The sequence below is a fragment of the Periplaneta americana genome, chromosome 14 (genome assembly GCF_040183065.1).
Source record: "Periplaneta americana isolate PAMFEO1 chromosome 14, P.americana_PAMFEO1_priV1, whole genome shotgun sequence".
Lineage (NCBI taxonomy): Eukaryota > Metazoa > Arthropoda > Insecta > Blattodea > Blattidae > Periplaneta > Periplaneta americana.
Genome location: NC_091130.1, coordinates 30,914,168 through 30,932,493, shown reverse-complemented (window position 1 = coordinate 30,932,493; position 18,326 = coordinate 30,914,168). Strand labels below are relative to the sequence as shown.

At 36.8% G+C, this 18,326-nt stretch overlaps 1 protein-coding gene across 8 annotated transcripts in view; it reads right to left on the bottom strand.

Annotated features, from left to right (window-relative positions):
• Nucleotides 1-18,326, bottom strand: part of Spn (Spinophilin) — a 595,298-nt gene that overhangs the window by 257,196 nt on the left and 319,776 nt on the right. For all 8 annotated transcript variants that reach the window (XM_069845172.1, XM_069845171.1, XM_069845175.1 and 5 more), the window contains one exon: nt 3,207-3,256. The gene's annotated coding sequence lies outside the window, so the exon portion shown is untranslated. The remainder of the gene's footprint in view (nt 1-3,206; nt 3,257-18,326) is intronic.

Below are 18,326 nucleotides of genomic sequence, written 5' to 3'. Positions count from 1 at the left end.
AATCCAGACGTTTGAAATGGGCAGGGCATATAGCACGTATGGGCGAATCCAGAAATGCATATAGTGTGTTAGTTGGGAGGCCGAGACGTAGATGGGAAGATAATATTAAAATGGATTTGAGGGAGGTGGGATAGGATAGAGAATGGATTAATCTTGCTCAGGATAGGGACCAATGGCGGGCTTATGTGAGGGCGGCAATGAACCTCCGGGTTCCTTAAAAGTCAGTAAATAAGTAATTAGTTATTTAGATTGGGAAGTTTTATAATGAAAGCCCTGTACAATCTAACATGTGGTAGGCAATTTTCCCTCCTCCCAGTAAAAATAATAATTATTGAATTATGAAAGCAAACAACACCAAACGCCTCTGCTTTGCAGCGATTCTTTCAAGTGATACGATCCGTGGCTTACAGTAAGTAGAGCACCAAAGTGCAACGGCTATAGACATGCGAAGGTTGAGTATAACGAACGTCCTTAAGAGTTACGTAACGACCCGGACACTGAAGGCATGATGATAAGAAAACATGCATCTCCCACCGTCCCGTCGTGCCGCGTCGTATCACCTGCTACTATCAGGATTACATCTATCTTCCACGTGGAACTACACCGAAAAGGGTAGACTGTAGATAGAGACCAACTGGGGCATGGCGACCAACAATAACCTCATTACTGCAACCAAAACTTAACAAGCAGTTCAGATTTGTACTCGCCGGGTCGTTTGGAATCTGTATTCCGCACATGTGGCAGCGAGGGATAAAACTGGCGTGTGAAATAGCGGAATAAAGGGAGACGTCCACTTCTAACCCGATCTTTAGACCTTGTTGGCACCCCAAATTTCATCTGAAGTACTTCTACAACAAAAATAATACATGGGGAAAAATTTCTCTTGTTACAGAATTATAACAAGCTTCAATTATTTGATAAACTGTATTGCTGCTGATTATCCATGTGCTAGGGCAGACCTGCAATACCTCCTCAGAGCAATTGCCTTCATACTCCTACCCCACCCATATTTTCTACCAGTGTGGTCATAGCGATCTAGTTGCGCTCGGCTGTATCAACATTCATCCTTGCGGCGGCAGGTACACAATACGCTATCAAGAATTACAAGTGAACAGATAATAAAATCCTTAGGAACATATCTTTGGAAAGTAAGAGAAAAACGAATGAGGGAAAGAAATAAGTTAAAAGACATGTAAAATAAATTTTAAAATACATGTGTGCATATAATATAAGAAGGTCTACCTATGTATATTACATATAAATTGTATGCTGATAAATGAGTGATGGCTATATGACCGGAGGTCAATGCTGTCATTCAACATTGTAACGCACTGCAGACAAATAAATAAATAAATAAATAAATAAATATACAATACGCATACCGCAGTTTGATGAGAAATGGAACGTGGCAAAATCTAACTCGTGAAGAAATACTACTTAAAGGAAATGATAATATGAAGACGAAAGAATTGCTTGTTTATTGTGTCCTATCCAATTTATTTCTACTCGTCATTTCAACATTAAACCACATTTCAACAAAGTCCAGATTAAGAATTATGGAATAGACGACCTTTCGGGTAAGTTCATTATTATGAATTATATATTGATTATTTATTTATATACTGATAAATTAAGAACATCACTCGTTGTGTTCATTTTGTATTGAAATTAATAGTGATATTTATATTAACTTTCAAGGTTCATTACTTAAATGCTACAAATTTATATTTCCGTATGTGGTGATAGGAGGAAAGTTTTGGAAAATCTAAAGCAGGCTAGGTGCAAAGAAATCTCAAAGAAACTACCAAGAGAAAAGCAAGCATAATTGTAAACCTTGAAACGACATAACGCATTATAAATACAAAGACTTTATTACAACCCTTTTTTAAAATTACAGTGCCGCCACTGATGTACTTTCTACACGCAAAAAATATAAACAGCACTACGCAGAAGTCGATGATCCCCAATAGAAGTGGAGTGAGACTGACGTCATATTTCCCCTACTTACGGGTTCTGCAGGCCTATGCTAGGGTTAAAAATATTACCCGATTTTACCGGGCACCACCTGTTTTCCAGACCGTAGTTTAAGCCCCAGTTTACGTACTTCTATAATACAAAAAACCACCCGTTTCTTATTTATTTTCTGCGCTCGCACACATAGGACAAAATCCTAAGCATTTATTTCTAGTCATCCACCTTTCTAGCCCTATATTCTTTAGTTAGCTAAGAGGCCTCATTTTCTGTGAGCAGAGCACTGGCTTACACTTCAAAGAAAGGGCAGAAAACAATAGTGTTCCCTCAAAAGCAAAATATGTTATCAGTAAACCTAATAGTATATTTGAAAAGTTTTCTCTACTTTTACTTTTCACTTTGCGAACCAGTTTTGAAAAGTGATAGTGGAAAAGAAACGGCAATGAAAAGTGCAAACTGCAAAGTGAAAAGTTGAAAAGTTCATTGGTGGAATAGACCCAAGGTGTCACAACTAAGGGATAAGACTTGCAACGTTGAGATATCGGTAGACATACATATATTATAATGTGGACACACACACAACACATATGGATGTTATTCTAGGATTAGTACACTTTTCTAAACTTAGCCTACAAATAAATGTGTGTTCGGTGGTAGTTGCGGTGGTAAAAGGATGCACAGAACTCGAAGTGTATAGTTAGGCTAATTCCCCTACATCCAATTTAACTCTGTAGGCATATAATTTCCACACTTTCTCGACCACTGTAATTACAAAACTTTAAGATCACAGAATGAGGATTGAAGCAAAAATAGGCTTGTAGTTCATCGATGGAAGGCGAAAATAAAGTAAATATTCTCAGTTAAATATACACACAGTTGGTAAAAAATTATGAGAGCTCTCGAAGCCTGAAATATTTCATGTCCTTTCCATTTAAAGGTATGTTCACAAGATAACAAATCCAAAGTCATTCCGTTCGTTCAGCAATAATGTTTTAGAGATCACTGCAGTAGAACTACTTGAACGGAGCTGTCTTGTGGCATTGGAGTGAAATGCCTGACTAATACACTGGAGACCGCAGTTCGAATTCTGATCCTGACACTGTATGTATGGGCCTATGTGTATCTAGAAATTAGGCGAATTCGTGCATTTTCATGAGAAATAACAATATTCATAAAATTTGGAGCGCTTAATCTATTTTTTTTTACTAACTGTACGAAGAGTAAATATAGTTTACCTTCAAATCTTTAAGCAGAGAAGTTGTTGAAAATACCAGCTACTGTCCATCTGAAAAGAAGAAGAAAACAGACTTTCATTAAACATTCGAAATGCACGGACATGCAAACTACTTTCACATCCGCAGTACTACTGCGTTGAAGTGACATAAACAAACTTCGAGTCTCCTATCCTGCCTTGCAGTGCGTTAAATGCACCTTCATGAAAAGGTACATGCATGAAATAAATAGATTTCCAATGTAACCTATAAATACGGCTATGCTAGGTAAAACTGCTCTTTCAAATACACGCACATAGATTCACATCTTATTGCCAGACAATGCAATTTATACAGAGTTTGAACATTACACAGTTTAACTTCAGTACAACGAAAACACATAACGATAAATTCTGTTGCAACGATAAAGTTTATTGGTCCTGGCGTATTTCCTCTATTTTAAAATGTTTTATCCATTATTACAACGATGGTCAATTTTTTTCAGGGGGGTTATTCTTTCACATATTTCAAACAAATATTTATATTAATAATAACTGCCTCCCATTGGAGGTAGTCCAGAAGGACTCAGTATACTCTCCTACATGAATTTTACAATATTAAATGTTTACATAAATTTTGTAGAAAGAAAATTAAAATAAACATATATGAATTATAAAGTGAAGAGAAAAAAAATTAAACAGAGTGAATATGATGACCCAGAATTTGGCAAGAGCGTTTAAAAACTGAAATTATGTCAGCAGTAAGTGTCTGTGGTAGTTCAAAAGTCTTCCTGAAGCTTTCAAAGAACTTGGGAATCACACCACGAGCTCCAATAAGAAGACCAATCACCTCAATGTCTTCAAGCTGGTATTTTGCTTTTGAATAATCAACTGTTGGCAGATAAATGGTGATCTTTTCTTTATTGACATCCTCTGGCTGGCTACTCCCCGTTTCAATCCTTATGGTAGGATCAATTATATATTCTTTCTTGGCAGTCTGGGAATACGCTATGATGTCAATACGTCTAGAGGAGCCATTAGTAGCAAGGCAAAAAACTTCCTCTTCTACTATCCAAGACTTTTTTCTTAAAGCAGATGCAATTAAGGATCGAACATGATGGTGTCTGGCATTTCGGAGGAGTAAACCTCTGTTACACTGACCTTGGACGTGGGCAAGGGTTTCAGTCTCCGGGCAGCCATGTCTGCACCGGGATACGTCCAAAGAGCGACCAGGTACTCCTCTAACTGCTGCTAAATTGGCATTCATTTTGAGGCAGGTTACCCATTCAGATGTAGATAGTCCAGACTTATTAAAAATCCAGGCATTGGCTTTAGGTACTTGGCTGTACAATTCTACACCTCTGCCTCTTCCAGGCATTGCTTTCCATGTTTCGAATTCTGCATTTCTTAATTCCTCTCTTAATACAATTTTGTTTGTTTTTACTTCCTTTTTTTTAGTAGGTTATTTTACGACGCTTTATCAATATCTTCGGTTATTTAGCGTCTGAATGAGATGAAGGTGATAATGCCGGTGAAATGAATCCGAGGTCCAGCACCGAAAGTTACCCAGCATTTCCTCAATTGGGTTGAGGGAAAACCCCGGAAAAAACCTCAACCAGGTAACTTGCCCCGACCGGGAATTGAACCCGGGCCACCTGGTTTCGCGGCCAGTATTCCTTTTCGAGATAAAAACTGTTTTACTTACAAATTCAGTGAACACAGCCTCTTTTACATTATAGAAATGTAGTAGAAGGGGTGGGAGTGAAGTACATTAAAAACCTCAGGTACAATACAAATTGAAGTAAAAATAAAATGATGTCCCTGTATAAGTTGAAACTGTTAGTTTATATTTTTTAAGTTGATCGAATGTTTTCACATTGGTTAGTTACTGCAATGTAGTTAGTAATGTGTCATTATGTCGATTTCTGCGAGCAAGAGTGGCGTTACGCTGGCTGTTGCCTGCGTGTAGGATTGGCATTACTGCACATTCCCACCAGGGCTGATCTCGTGAGCTGCCCACGGTACAGAGTGGCGGATATATTTAAGTATCGTTCCTCGGTTACCTTGCTACGACTCGGACAGCATAAAGAGCGCAGATAATCTGATAATGTAATTGAATTCAAGTTTCACAGAGGGGGAGAGTACGTTTTAATTACCGGTACGTAGATAACCTAAACTAGAAAACGTGAAGATACGCTGTTCAAGAGACCACACCCCCTCAAATTACACTCGCTGAACATTATAATAGATCTATACTGTTCCAACAATTAAACACAGAACTCAGAAACCTGTGCCCCTCGGTTTTTACACAAAGCGTTTTAGCTCCAATAAACACAACTTTTCCACTTCACCTATAACTCTATACTAACCTTAATATCTGTGTTTCCAGGAACATTAACCTATAAACTCACAAACCATTAAGAGCTTTTTAAAATCTTGATAACATTGACAAAAGAATAAAGAAGAGCAAGAAACGATGGCTATTGAAAGGTATTTTATTTCAGAACAAAGATAACTTCCGGTAGTGACTGTATGCTGCGTAGAAGTCACGGTCCTGAATTCGAACACCGTTTGGAGCTTGACTGTTCTCCTCGAGATGACGTAATGCACCCAGATCTGTCTCAAGTAGCAAAACGTTCATTTCTGTTGAATACTATGGCTTATTTGTCTGGAGAATAACGAAAAAATTGACAGCGAAAATAATTCTTGCTTCTGGCAGAGAGAATGGAAAGACATCGCTGGTTAACGAAATTGTCTGTACTGGAGTTGTCCTGAAAGAAAAGTACAGTGAAACCCCGATAACACACGCTATCATACATTATACGCTCTTTTCGTCCGGTCCCTTGACATCCCTATATAAAACCATGTAAAATCCACCGCTTAATACGCTCATCATCCCGTTTAATACACTTTTTCATTTGTTGAAAATTCTAAAATACAGTACTTTAAAGGATACTGAGAAAATTTTCTTGGACTTCTACATTTACCGCTAGCGCCCGCATGTTCAAGGATATGTAGAAATCTTTGTTTGGTGAATACAATCTTGAGTACCTGCAAGACTACTGTATAGAACCTATCCTTTTTGCTGGCAGTTTTAAATCGCATTGTCAGTGAAGACTTGAAGAGGAAGTGGAAGCGGTAGACATTCCAAATCCTCTCGCAACGAAACCCTTGCCGCGGTATCTGTGATACGTAGATTCGTTAATGTTTCTAGTAGTCAAATTACTGATGTCACTTCCGATTTAAATCGTGTGTAAAATGCAATTTATTCATAGTACTGGATCAAGTGCAAGACAGAAACAATTTTTAACTATTTAATTGATAAGATAGTGTATTTGTTCTGACATTTTCTGAAAGGAAAGAAAATAAAATAACCTTTTATCCTACATAATTACAGTATTTAATCCTTAAATTTGTTCAATAAATCTTTATGCTGATTCATACCTTTGTGTTAAAGTTTAAAAAATCCAAAAATGACCCACTCTCGCTAATACGTGGTCCAGTGTAATACACTATTTTTATGCGGTCCCTTGAAGAGAGTCTTACCGAGGTTTCACTGTAACCACTTTTTCGGGAACGTCTAGTAACAGTGGTTTTAAACAGGTACGCGTGAAAAAGAAGTGTCATTAATTACTCCTGTAAATAATTTACAAATTCAGTGATGCACTTGTCATAAGGACTGATAAATTTAGGAAGTAATATGAGTATTAAAATCCATTTCCTTCATAGCCATCTTGACTTCTTCCCCGAGTGTCTTGGAAATTAAAGCGAAGAACACGGAGAAAGGGTTCATCAAGACATGAAAGAAATAGAAAAGCGTTATCAAGGCAGGTGATGATGGCTGACTACTGTTGGTCTGTGAAAAGAGACAATGTGGCGCTGCAAATTAGAAGACAATCTCGAAGGCAGGACTTCCAGATGAAGAGGAAGCGGTATTGAAAAATGAAGTGTCTGCATGAGACTTGAAATGAATTGAACTAAATTGTAAATTTCAACAAGACAGAGCAGTTTGATTTTGTTTACTGTACAGAGTCCACACCTGTGGAGTAACGGTCAGCGCGTCTGGCCGCGAAACCAGGTGGCCCGGGTTCGAATCCCGGTCGGGGCAAGTTACCTGGTTGAGGTTTTTTTCCGGGGTTTTCCCTCAACCCAATACGAACAAATGCTGGGTACCTTTCGGTGCTGGACCCAGGACTCATTTCCCGGCATTATCACCTTCATATCAGTCAGACGCTAAATAACCTAGATGTTGATACAGCGTCGTAAAATAACCCAATAAAATAAAATAAATACTGTATAGACATTTACAAAAATTACTTGATTTAGGGTAAAAGTTGGTAATATTGTGATAGTTTTTGAGAATTTATTGTAATTTTACTGATGGAGAGGAAGACGTATTAAGGCAGTGGTCGTCAGCACTCGCTGAAATGGGTAAAGGGTAAGCGGAGCCGTCCCGTGTGCCCCGTCGTGCAGCAAGAAGAGGTAGAGAGCATACCCGCTAGCAGCTATGAGTGCACCATAGTGCAGTGTGTTCTCCGCGGGCAAGAGACGCTAGCCCCAGGGTGCTCTGTGCTGACGACCACTGTATTAAGGGAATGTGCATGGACAAGTTTCTCCACAAAACTCTCGCTCAGTAAAATTGTAATAAATTCTCAAAAAGAAATATCACAATATTACTAGTATCATAATATTACCAACATTTAACCTATGTATTTAAATGTGTTAATATTGCATGAATGAAGCTATAAATAGGCAACTCTTCAAATCATTATAATTTTATAATAGTACATTATGCAACGAGCCTATAATGGCAGTAATTAAGAAGCGAGTATGTTTGTTTATGAAACGAGCGCAAGCGAGTTTCATAATTTTCATACGAGCGCCTTAATTACCATTATAGGCAAGTTTCATACGACTTTTTATGCTCGACCATATTTCTAACTTGAAATTATTCATAAGTTTTCATGTTATGGTTATGTAAGTGACGAACGGAACTGACCTGAATTGTGAGATGTGCGCAGATGCGAAAGTATTGATTTTTTCCGAGGCACGAATATCATTGACCTTGATATAACCTAGAGAACATTAGTCTTGATATAACCTGGAAATTGATTTACAATTGAAAAACGAGATGACAAATTGAATTTATTTGAATATTATTTACAATTAACGCTAATTATTATAGTAACTGAACATAACCTTCTGCGACAGTATTGGATTTCCAGCCTCCGTGACTTTTCGCTAATTGTCTTTCGATTGCATATCCGAGAATAATCGATACTGGCGGGTTTATAACGGTACAAAGGTGATTTGTCATTGGCTGAACAACTGAATTATAATGAATAGGTGTACTTTAATGAGGTGCATTAAAGGGCTACTACCAGGTGTATAATTACTACATTTCGGCATGGTCGAGCATAAACATTTTTTCATACGTCATTTTCATCATCTTCACTTCATGGTTTAGGCTTAGTGCCTGTTCCGTCTTCACATTTTATTCAATTCCACCTCTTCCTAGGACGACCGACATCTCTTTTGCCTTTAGGTTGGTACTGTTGTGTCAATGCTGGAATTCTTTCGTTATCCATTCGAGACAGGTGTTCTTTCCACTTTTCTTTATAATCTTCAACTTTTTCGTTTATGTTGTATATATCTAATTCCTTACGGATATCCTCATTTCTTATCAGATCCCTTCTTGTACATCCCTTTACTCTGCGAAGAAACCTCATCTCTTCAGCCTGTAATTTACTTTTATCTCGTTCTTTAATTATCCATGATTCGCTTCCATATGTCAACACGGGCACCGCCATAGTTTTATAGAACTTTAGTTTTGTTTCCTTTCTAGTTTTATTTTTTAGTGTTCTATTTATTGTTCCGCATATCCACTGGAATTTGCTTATTTTGTTGTCAATATGTCTATCTACATCATAAGTTATATTACAACCTAAATAATCAAAATGAGATACTTGTTCTATGGGTTTATTATCAACTATTATTTTTGTATGAATTGGAAATTTACCACTATGGGCCATTACTTTAGTTTTATGAGTTGATACGCTCAAATTATAGTTTTCTTTTCCTAGTAGGTGTAGTTTGTGAATGGCATATTGTAATTTTGCTTCACTATCTTGTATTAATGTTACATCATCGGCAAACATTAGAACATTTAAAAATGTATCTTTACTAATCTTTATATCTGGATTCATCTCTATTTTCCATTCTTTAATTATGTCATCTAGATATATGTTGAAGAGACTAGGTGATAGGCTACAACCTTGTCTAAGTCTTTGATTTATTCTTATTTCTTCTGTTTTCGATGTTCCTGTGTTTATTATTATCTTTGTATCTGTGTAGAGGCATTTTATTATTTCTATCAAATGTGGAGGGTAACCTTTATTGTACATTATTTTCCATAATTTGGATCGTTCTACACAATCAAAAGCTTCATCGAAGTCAACGAAAACTACGTGCGTTTCTAGATTGACTTCTCGTCGTTCCTCTAAAATTCTTTTCATACTAAAAATATTGTCACTGCATGAGCGCCCTTTTCTAAAACCCATCTGCTCTTCTTCTAGATTCACTTCAGATATCGTTTTTAGGCGATTATTAATTATTTTCGTATATATTTTATAAGTAGTATTTAAAAGGCTTATTCCTCTGTAGTTTTTACAATTATTTCTTTCTCCTTTTTTAAAAAGTGAAAATACCTCTGCTACTTTCCAAGTCTTGGGATTTGTGTAATTTCTCTAGAATTCATACGTGATAGGCAAAATCTGACTTCAGATACTTCAACAGAAGCCAACAATGAATCAAAATGAACCTACTATATTAAAAGCCTTGAACAAAAATGTAATTTCGCAACCCTCTGTAATTTGTTAGAAGGGAGTTGTGTTATTAAAGATTCAATATCAATATATGCTGGAAACGGAAAAAACGAGATAACGTTATGTTGTCATTCTAATGAACGCTTCAATTAGAATATCTAGAATACATTAGGCATATTAAAAAATGGTAAACAAATGAAGAAAGACTCTGCAGGAGAAGAAAATACTAACACCGGATAGGGTAAAATACAGGAACTGAGGAAGGAAAAGCTAAAAGAGAAGAAGTGTACGTATAAATTAAAAGTTAATGCTTGTGAACGCTATTAAGATTCATGTACTCCCTTCCTGCTGTATTCCATCGATCGCAGATCCCAAGTGACTGAATTGCAGCCTGTTAAAATTAACCGTTCAGTTAGTCACTCACTTGTTGATTGGTCTCTTGAGTGCAGTATCTAACGCCGATACAGATGACCAGTGTTCCGGAAGTCGGATCAAAAAACTCGCAGTTCAGTTGACCGAGAACATCCGGATGCAACTAACGGGATTTTGCAATTTAAATATAATGCTCTGCCTTCTCAGCGCGTGAACCGTAGTCTGCGGTCAAACCGGTAATTCGTTACGATGTGTCAGAAATTATTAATCTCTGTATTCTAGGTCTGAAAACAAAACTAATGTGTATAAATCAGTAGTTATAAATATGGCAACTCTTCAAATCATTATAAGTGGGCTCGGATTTTTTTAAATGCTAAAATCGGGAAAATGTATTCTTTATTTGATAAAAATCGGAAAAATAAGTGACAAAAAAAGGAAAAATATTTAATTATGTTTCAATTATTTTATGTGAATATAAACAATAAGCAGTACTAACTACACTATCTACCAAAATGTAATTGGGCACTGTTTTTTCCCTTTAGAACCTCGTGGTACCATATCTTGTTGCTATAACAGCAGCCACCCTCTCAGGCATGCTCTCCACTAGTTTGTGTAGGATATCCACTGGAATGCGTCGCCATTCCTCTTGCAACATGGCACTCAGTTGGACAATGGAAGTTGGCACCATGTTTCGGCGGCTACTATGCAGTGGTATGCAGACAATAATGTTCACCGGTTGGACTGGCCTGCACAGAGTCCTGATCTCAATCCCAGTGAGCACATTTGGGCCCAGGTGGACCGGCGATTGGGGTCTCGGGGGATGTGGCCAACTTCCATTGTCCAACTGAGTGCCATGTTGCAAGAGGAATGGCGACGCATTCCAGAAGATATCCTACACAAACTAGTGGAGAGCATGACTGATAGGGTGGCTGCTGTTATAGCAACAAGAGGTGGTACTACGAGGTTCTTAAGGGGCAAAAACAGTGCCCAATTACTTTTTGGTAGATAGTGTAGTATAAATTATGCTGTCTCGCCAACTGCTTAAGATTTACAGTACAATGAGATTCATCCTCAAGCTGTCCATCACAAATGACTGACGATTATCGCGGAACACTGCGTTGTACTGGGAAAAAGATTGCCCGGCCATTGAGAAACAACATGCACTCCATAGAGACATGTTTATGATTGGAAACGAAAACAGGCAGCTGATATTTATGAAATTATACTTGCTTCTTGAATCAGCGTTATGATAACTTGCAAGGCACTCCTAAATGACATATCAATGTTCATGTGTGTTACAGTACAATTTTTTAGTTGTGACTGCTTTTATCGCTTGTGGTCAGAGAGCAGACTGCAGTTCCACAGATAGGCAATTCCGAGAAACAATTGCCAGCTGTCACGTCTAAGCAACTGCACTGAACATTCTGGTAATGATTAATCTGAAATGGGGCTTTGTCGAAAATTGTTTGATGAAAGCTTTTATGTGAATATTTGAAAATATGTATTTAAATAAAAACTGAAAATGTGTATTTTGTGAAATAAAATGTAAAATATAAGCTCAGGTGAACTTGTCCGAAACTTAAAACACAATTACGAGTTTCTATTAGTGAAAATAAAATATTTATTTACCTAAGAATCCTAGCCTTAGTTATAACTGTAATTACTTATCGAGGGGAAATATGGAACTTGAAAGCGAAAACAAATACTAAGTCATTTAGGCCTACAGAAATGGATTTTTGGAGAAGGTCTACTAGACCGGCGATCGGCAAATGTAGTACATTTAGTACAAGTGGAATGCGATCTCTGTCATTTGTTGATTATCAATAATTATCCTTCTCCCTACCTCTGCCGGCAATTTTTACGTCGCCTGTCAGACATGTAACGCAATATAGATAACAAAGTATAACAGAAAATTTTGAAAAGTTTTTTGTGTTCTACAAACGGAAAAGTAAGGTAAACAAAGAAATAAAAGTGTACATAATATTGAATCTTGAAGTAAAATAAGAAAAACATATAATGGCCTACACTTTTTTTTGCATGCTTTTTTTTTCTATATTGTTTTGTTATACACAGTTCCCAGACTTTCTTTGTGCACGTTAATACTCGCCCCAGTCATGAGTCTCATAGTCACGACTCGTCATCAATCCATAATGCTATGCGTCATCCCCTGCATCAGATATGATGCCCACCATTATGAACATCTGTCGTCATTGTTGCAGACAGGTAAACATGAGAATAACCATGGTTGTTAAATTCAGAGATTTTGTAAATTTGCATTTCTCTTGTTTAACTTTCGAGTTTGTTATCGCATTGATTACAGAGACATTTCAATGAAAAACGGGAAGCAAGTCATACACTTTGGAACAAGAAAGATTACTTGAAGGAAAAACTAAGTGAGGTAGAAACAAATAGTAAGAATAAAACCATTAGATATTTATATAAGGGCATAAAGGAATTTAAGAAAGAATATCAGGCAATGGTAAGCGTGATCAAGGATGAGAATGGTGACTTGCTTGCAGACTCTCATTCCATCATGAACAGACGGAAGAACTATTTTGGGCAACTACTAAATGTACATTAGTGGCAAAAAAACCGGACCGACCCTTGTAGCTGATTTCAGAGCCTTGTTCACTCCAGAGCACGATAGACTGGTAACTAAGTCTTTCGTGGTTCGAATCCTGTCTGGGAAGGAAACTTTTTTTTGTTCCTTATTCAAATTTATTCCCAATACTTTTCGATTGCAGCAATATTTTACTACTTAATTAACTTATTATTCCCAGAACATGCATTTTACCAGCAATCAAAAAGTATTGGGAATAAATATGAATAAGGAACAAAAAAAAGTTCCCTTCCCAGGCAGGATTCGAACCACGAAAGTCTTAGTTAGTCTACCAGTCTATCATGCTCTGGAGTGAACAAGGCTCTGAAATCAGCTACAAGGGTCGGTCCGGTTTTTTTGCCACTACTGTACATAGGCCAAATAGAAATGATCGAGACGATATTCAAATACAAACTACTGAGCCATTTATACCTGAACTCATATTTTCTGAAGTCGAAATTGCTATAGAATATCTGAAAAAGTACAAGTCTCCAGGTGTCGATCAAATTCCAGCAGAATTAATACAAGAGGGTGGAAACGCATTATCTAGTGAAATTTATAAGCTTACACATGCTATTTGGGAAAACAAAATTGTACCCGAACAGTGGAAGGCATTCATAATTTTATTGTACCTATCTTTAAGAAGGGGGAAAAGACTAATTGTAATAACTTTCGAGGAATATCACTTTTGTTGACGTCGTAAAAATTTTGTTTAATATTCCTTTGAGAAGATTAACTCCATATGTAGACGAAATTATTGATCATCAGTGTGGTTTTAGGCATAATAGATGGACTATTGATCGGATTTTTAATATATTCGACAGTTATTGAAAAAAAAATTGGGAGTATAAGACCACAGTAGGCCTACATCAGTTATTCGTAGATTTTATAAAGGTATATGACTCGGTTAAGAGAGAAGTGTCATATAATATTCTTATTGAATTTAGTATTCAGAAGAAACTACTTCATTAAATGAAAAGGGTCTCACTGAAACTTACAGCAGAATCCGTACAGGCCAGTTTCTGTCTGCCGCTTTTCCATTTCACTGCGGGTTAAAGCAAGGAGATGCACTATCACCTTTACTTCTTAACTTTGCTCTAGAATATATTAGGAAAGTCCAAGAACACGAAGAGGGTTTGTAATTGAACGGGTTACATGTGGATGAAGTGAATATATTAGGAGAAAATCCACAAACGATTAGAGAAACCACGGGAATTTTACTTAAAGCAAATGAGATAGGTTTGGAAGTAAACCCCGAAAAAACAAAGTATATGATTATGTCTCGTGACCACAATATATGTAGTACGAAATGGAAATATAAAAATATGAAATTTATCGTTTGTATATGTGGAAAAATTCAAGTATCTTGGAGCAAATGACACTCGAGAGGAAATTAAACACAGAATAAATATGAGAAATGCATGTTGGTTATTCGGTTGAGAAGCTTTTATCATCCAGTCTGCTCTCGAAAAATCTGAAAGTTATAATTTATAAAACAGTTATATTACCGGTTGTTCTGTATAGTTGTAAATCTTGGACTCAGAGTTTAAGGGTGTTCGAGAATAAGGTGCTTTGGGAAATATTTGAGGCCAAGAGGGATAAAGTTACAGGAGAGTGAAGAAACGCAGAACTAGCATAATTAGGAACATTAAATTCAGACGTTTGAGATGAGCAGGGCATGTAGCATGTAGAAAATGTACAATAACGACGTAAAAAGGCTAAAAAAAAGGCATTTAACCTTAAAATAGGCAACTGAGCTAAAATAGGCAAAAAAGGCGAAATAAAAATTAAGGCTGGTTCACAATAAACCGGGAACGAGAACCAGAATGAAAACGAGAAGCAGAGGACGTGAATATGAACATTTTTGATTCACAATAAACCGAGAACGTAGACGACTATGCATATCGATTGTATATCAATAACGATATGTAAAGTCGACATTACACATCCTGATGTTATTTGTATATAATTGACCAATGGCGTTCTCTCATGAGTACAAGGCAGCCAACATAAACATAGGTTAACCAACTTCGAAATTTCAACTGAAACATTTCATTAGGTACGGTACTATAAATATGCCCATGCATCTTTATTACCACAACCTATTTTAAGTCTACCATAACGTAAAATTAGGGAAGAAACATTAAGTAATAGAACAAAAATGAACACAACAGTAGTTATTGAATTGTAGCATGAATATGTAGTGTGTAAGGCAACCAATACAGTAATAAAAAATGATTCGCTTACGATCGGTGTTCAAAGATGCAGCTATTGAAAGCCACGTATTCTCCTTCATTTTCTCATCTTTATACGAGGTGCGCCGCTTATCGTAAACGTGAGGATTTTCCTCAACACTCAATATTAGAATCTCATCAAATAAAACTTGCTCCATGATGCACAGCAGAGAACAAAATAATGCATAGGTTATGTCACGGTCTTCTTGCTACAAAATATACGACGACAAAATAGCTTTTAGATGGCAATAGAATGAATCTAGTGGGCTGTGATCGGAAACGTGAACGCCAAAGTTGAAACTTGGCCAACTCTCCGTTCCCGATCTCGGGCTCCGGCAAGCTTTTTGTTAATTGTGAATGCTCACATTTAAATGTATACATTTTAAAATTTTACCGTTTTCGTTTTCGTTCTGATTCTCGTTTCCGGTTTATTGTGAACCAGTCTTTAGGCCTATCGTCCCCAAATGTGTGGAAACGTGTTTATCTCTAATAGCTATTTCATACATACACTCAGTTTAAAAAGGCATTTTGCCTAATATCCGGGATCTAGTTAAAATATGTCAGCAAAAATCATTTAAAAAGCATGTAGTTCGTTCCTTTCTGAGTTCCATTGTGGCTTGCCTTGCCGTTGTATCCCGTCTTTTGTCATCGCGGTCTAAACTCCTCTTTCGAGCAAATATGCAGCCAGGGTACGAATATTGATTTGGAGCAGGGGGAGGTAACATGTCAGCTGGTAGAACCATGGCTGGCGCAATATATTTCCCGCCCTCTGCAGAACCTCAGAACACTGCCACGTGCACGTGGAAGCCCTGCCCTACTCACCACATTTTTAAGTCTTGTTGCACAGTTTTTGCTTCACAATAACCGCATACGAAGTCGTAAACATTAGTCATTCATGATTATACGTATATCACAAGAAGAGTAATTTTGTACATATTTAGGTGCTGAGTAATGGCTGCTCATTTTGCTCTGTAGTATGACGACAGATTGAATGCCCAATGCCGATGTAAATGCCCACTGAGTCGACGCAAAAGTTAAAGCAGATATAAATGAAGGTACATGTGTATAATGACAAACAAGTTTGTACGCATATGTGACAGAGGAAAAAGCATGAAAGAACGCACAATAGTAATATGCGTTACAAGAGCGGTATGTTGATGTTTTCATGTTCGAGGAAAAGATTGAAAAAGCGAAACGTAGTTGAGCTTTTTTTAATTTCCGAGAACATGAAAACAAACATACCGCTCGTGTATCGTACATTATTTTGTGCGAAAATCGTTTATTACATACCTGAAAGAGAAATTTCTAATTAGTTGCAATGAAATCTCCATCTTGGTTTCTGTTCAATGACGGCAACTTTGGAAAAAAAAATATATCTATCTTCAACATTGTTGCTATAAAATGTTTTCTGTGTTTACTATATTCCAGCAGGCCGTGATATACGTCTGTCTTTCCCCCCCCCCCCAGTCTATAAATGCGAACTTAAAACAAACGGTAAGGTTATGTAATGATTTATTTTTCATTTTAATATTTTAACAATATTATTTATATAACATATTGCAGTAATAACATCGGCATCTGGAATCTTGTTGATTTTTTCACGGCTTCCTTAATGTTACTTGCATTACAAATGCAGTAACTTTTGTGGTGTTGTAGAGTTTACTTAATTTTTGCAAATATTTAAAAACAATAATTAACAGTGCAATTTAGGTGAAATTGCAGTGGTAAGTTTCCAATTTATAATTATTACTATATTGAACGTCTCTAAAAATAATATGTTAAAAGCCTAAAGCAGTAAAATGAATATGGCGCTTAAGCGGTAAGGAGACGGAAATTGTTATGTGTGTTACGTTGGGAATACTGAATGTGGTATTTCACACTTACCGCGTATTGGTTTTGTGCGGAAAGCAAGCAAATACGCACGATCTCGCACAAAACGTTATACAGGTCGATGAGATGCCTATCTTGCGATATTGGAGTGACACTTGGATAATATTAATAAAAATTTCCGTTTCTGAAGATGACAAACTTTCTAGTCATACGATTTACGTGTTTCGTTAAGTACTCTATCGTATGTGAATAATATTACCGTTTGTAGTTCCCTTTCATGAACTATTATTCAAAAGACACACGCAAATTAAATTAAATTAAATTAATTTAGCATAAATCCAAATAAAAACATCAACTTCAGTTTCATGCATTACACACAAAAAGCGTTTTATTCTCCATCCATCCGCCTTTGTCTGTGGGCATGACGAAGAGGCACAGTATTGTGGGGAAATCCTGAAAAATATTACATTATAGAAGATAGTAGAAAAAAGTGCTTTATATTTGTTGATGATATGGCGTAGTTAGCAGAAGATAACACAAATATTTACAAAAGAAAATCCATTTTCTGATTTCAAAAAAAGTATTGACACATTATACTAATACGTATAACAGATCTCTGTAATGTATTTTCAGTATCTTGTATGCAAGCCATTAGCACGGATGACAGCTTCCAGACGTCTCGGCATTGAATGAACCAAATTTCTCGTCGTTTCAGGGCAAATTTCAGACACACATCCAAGAACCCTCTTAAGCTCTTCTTTATTAGATGGGTGGCGCTTGACCTGTCGCCACTCGACTTCTTCCTGTGAGGAACTGTAAAGGACAGTGTGTACCAGAACATTCTGACAACACCAGACGACATGCAGCAACGCATTCGACAGGCTTGTGTGTTCATTCAGCCGGCAACATGCCGGGCAGTCATACAGTCTTTCAGGGAACGCCTTTGAATTGCATTAATGTGAATGGTCACTATTTGGAACATCTTCTGTGACTTTCAAAGCATAACATTATCACATTAGAAGTACGTTTTTGTTTCGTTTTGTTGTTGTTATTGATTAGGAAGGTGGCATTGTGATATATTTTTGAACTCGTCTTAATGTGTGTAATCAATGTAACATGATTAAAGTATGTAATGCTATTTGAAAAATTGATAATATCACGTGTATCTTGTACCGTAATGTAGTTACATGCACCAAGTCTCCACATTCATGTTAGCCCCTCGTTCTAACATAACGCTCAAAAACAAAAATTCCAATACCTATCCAAACAAAAAAGTTATAATAGGT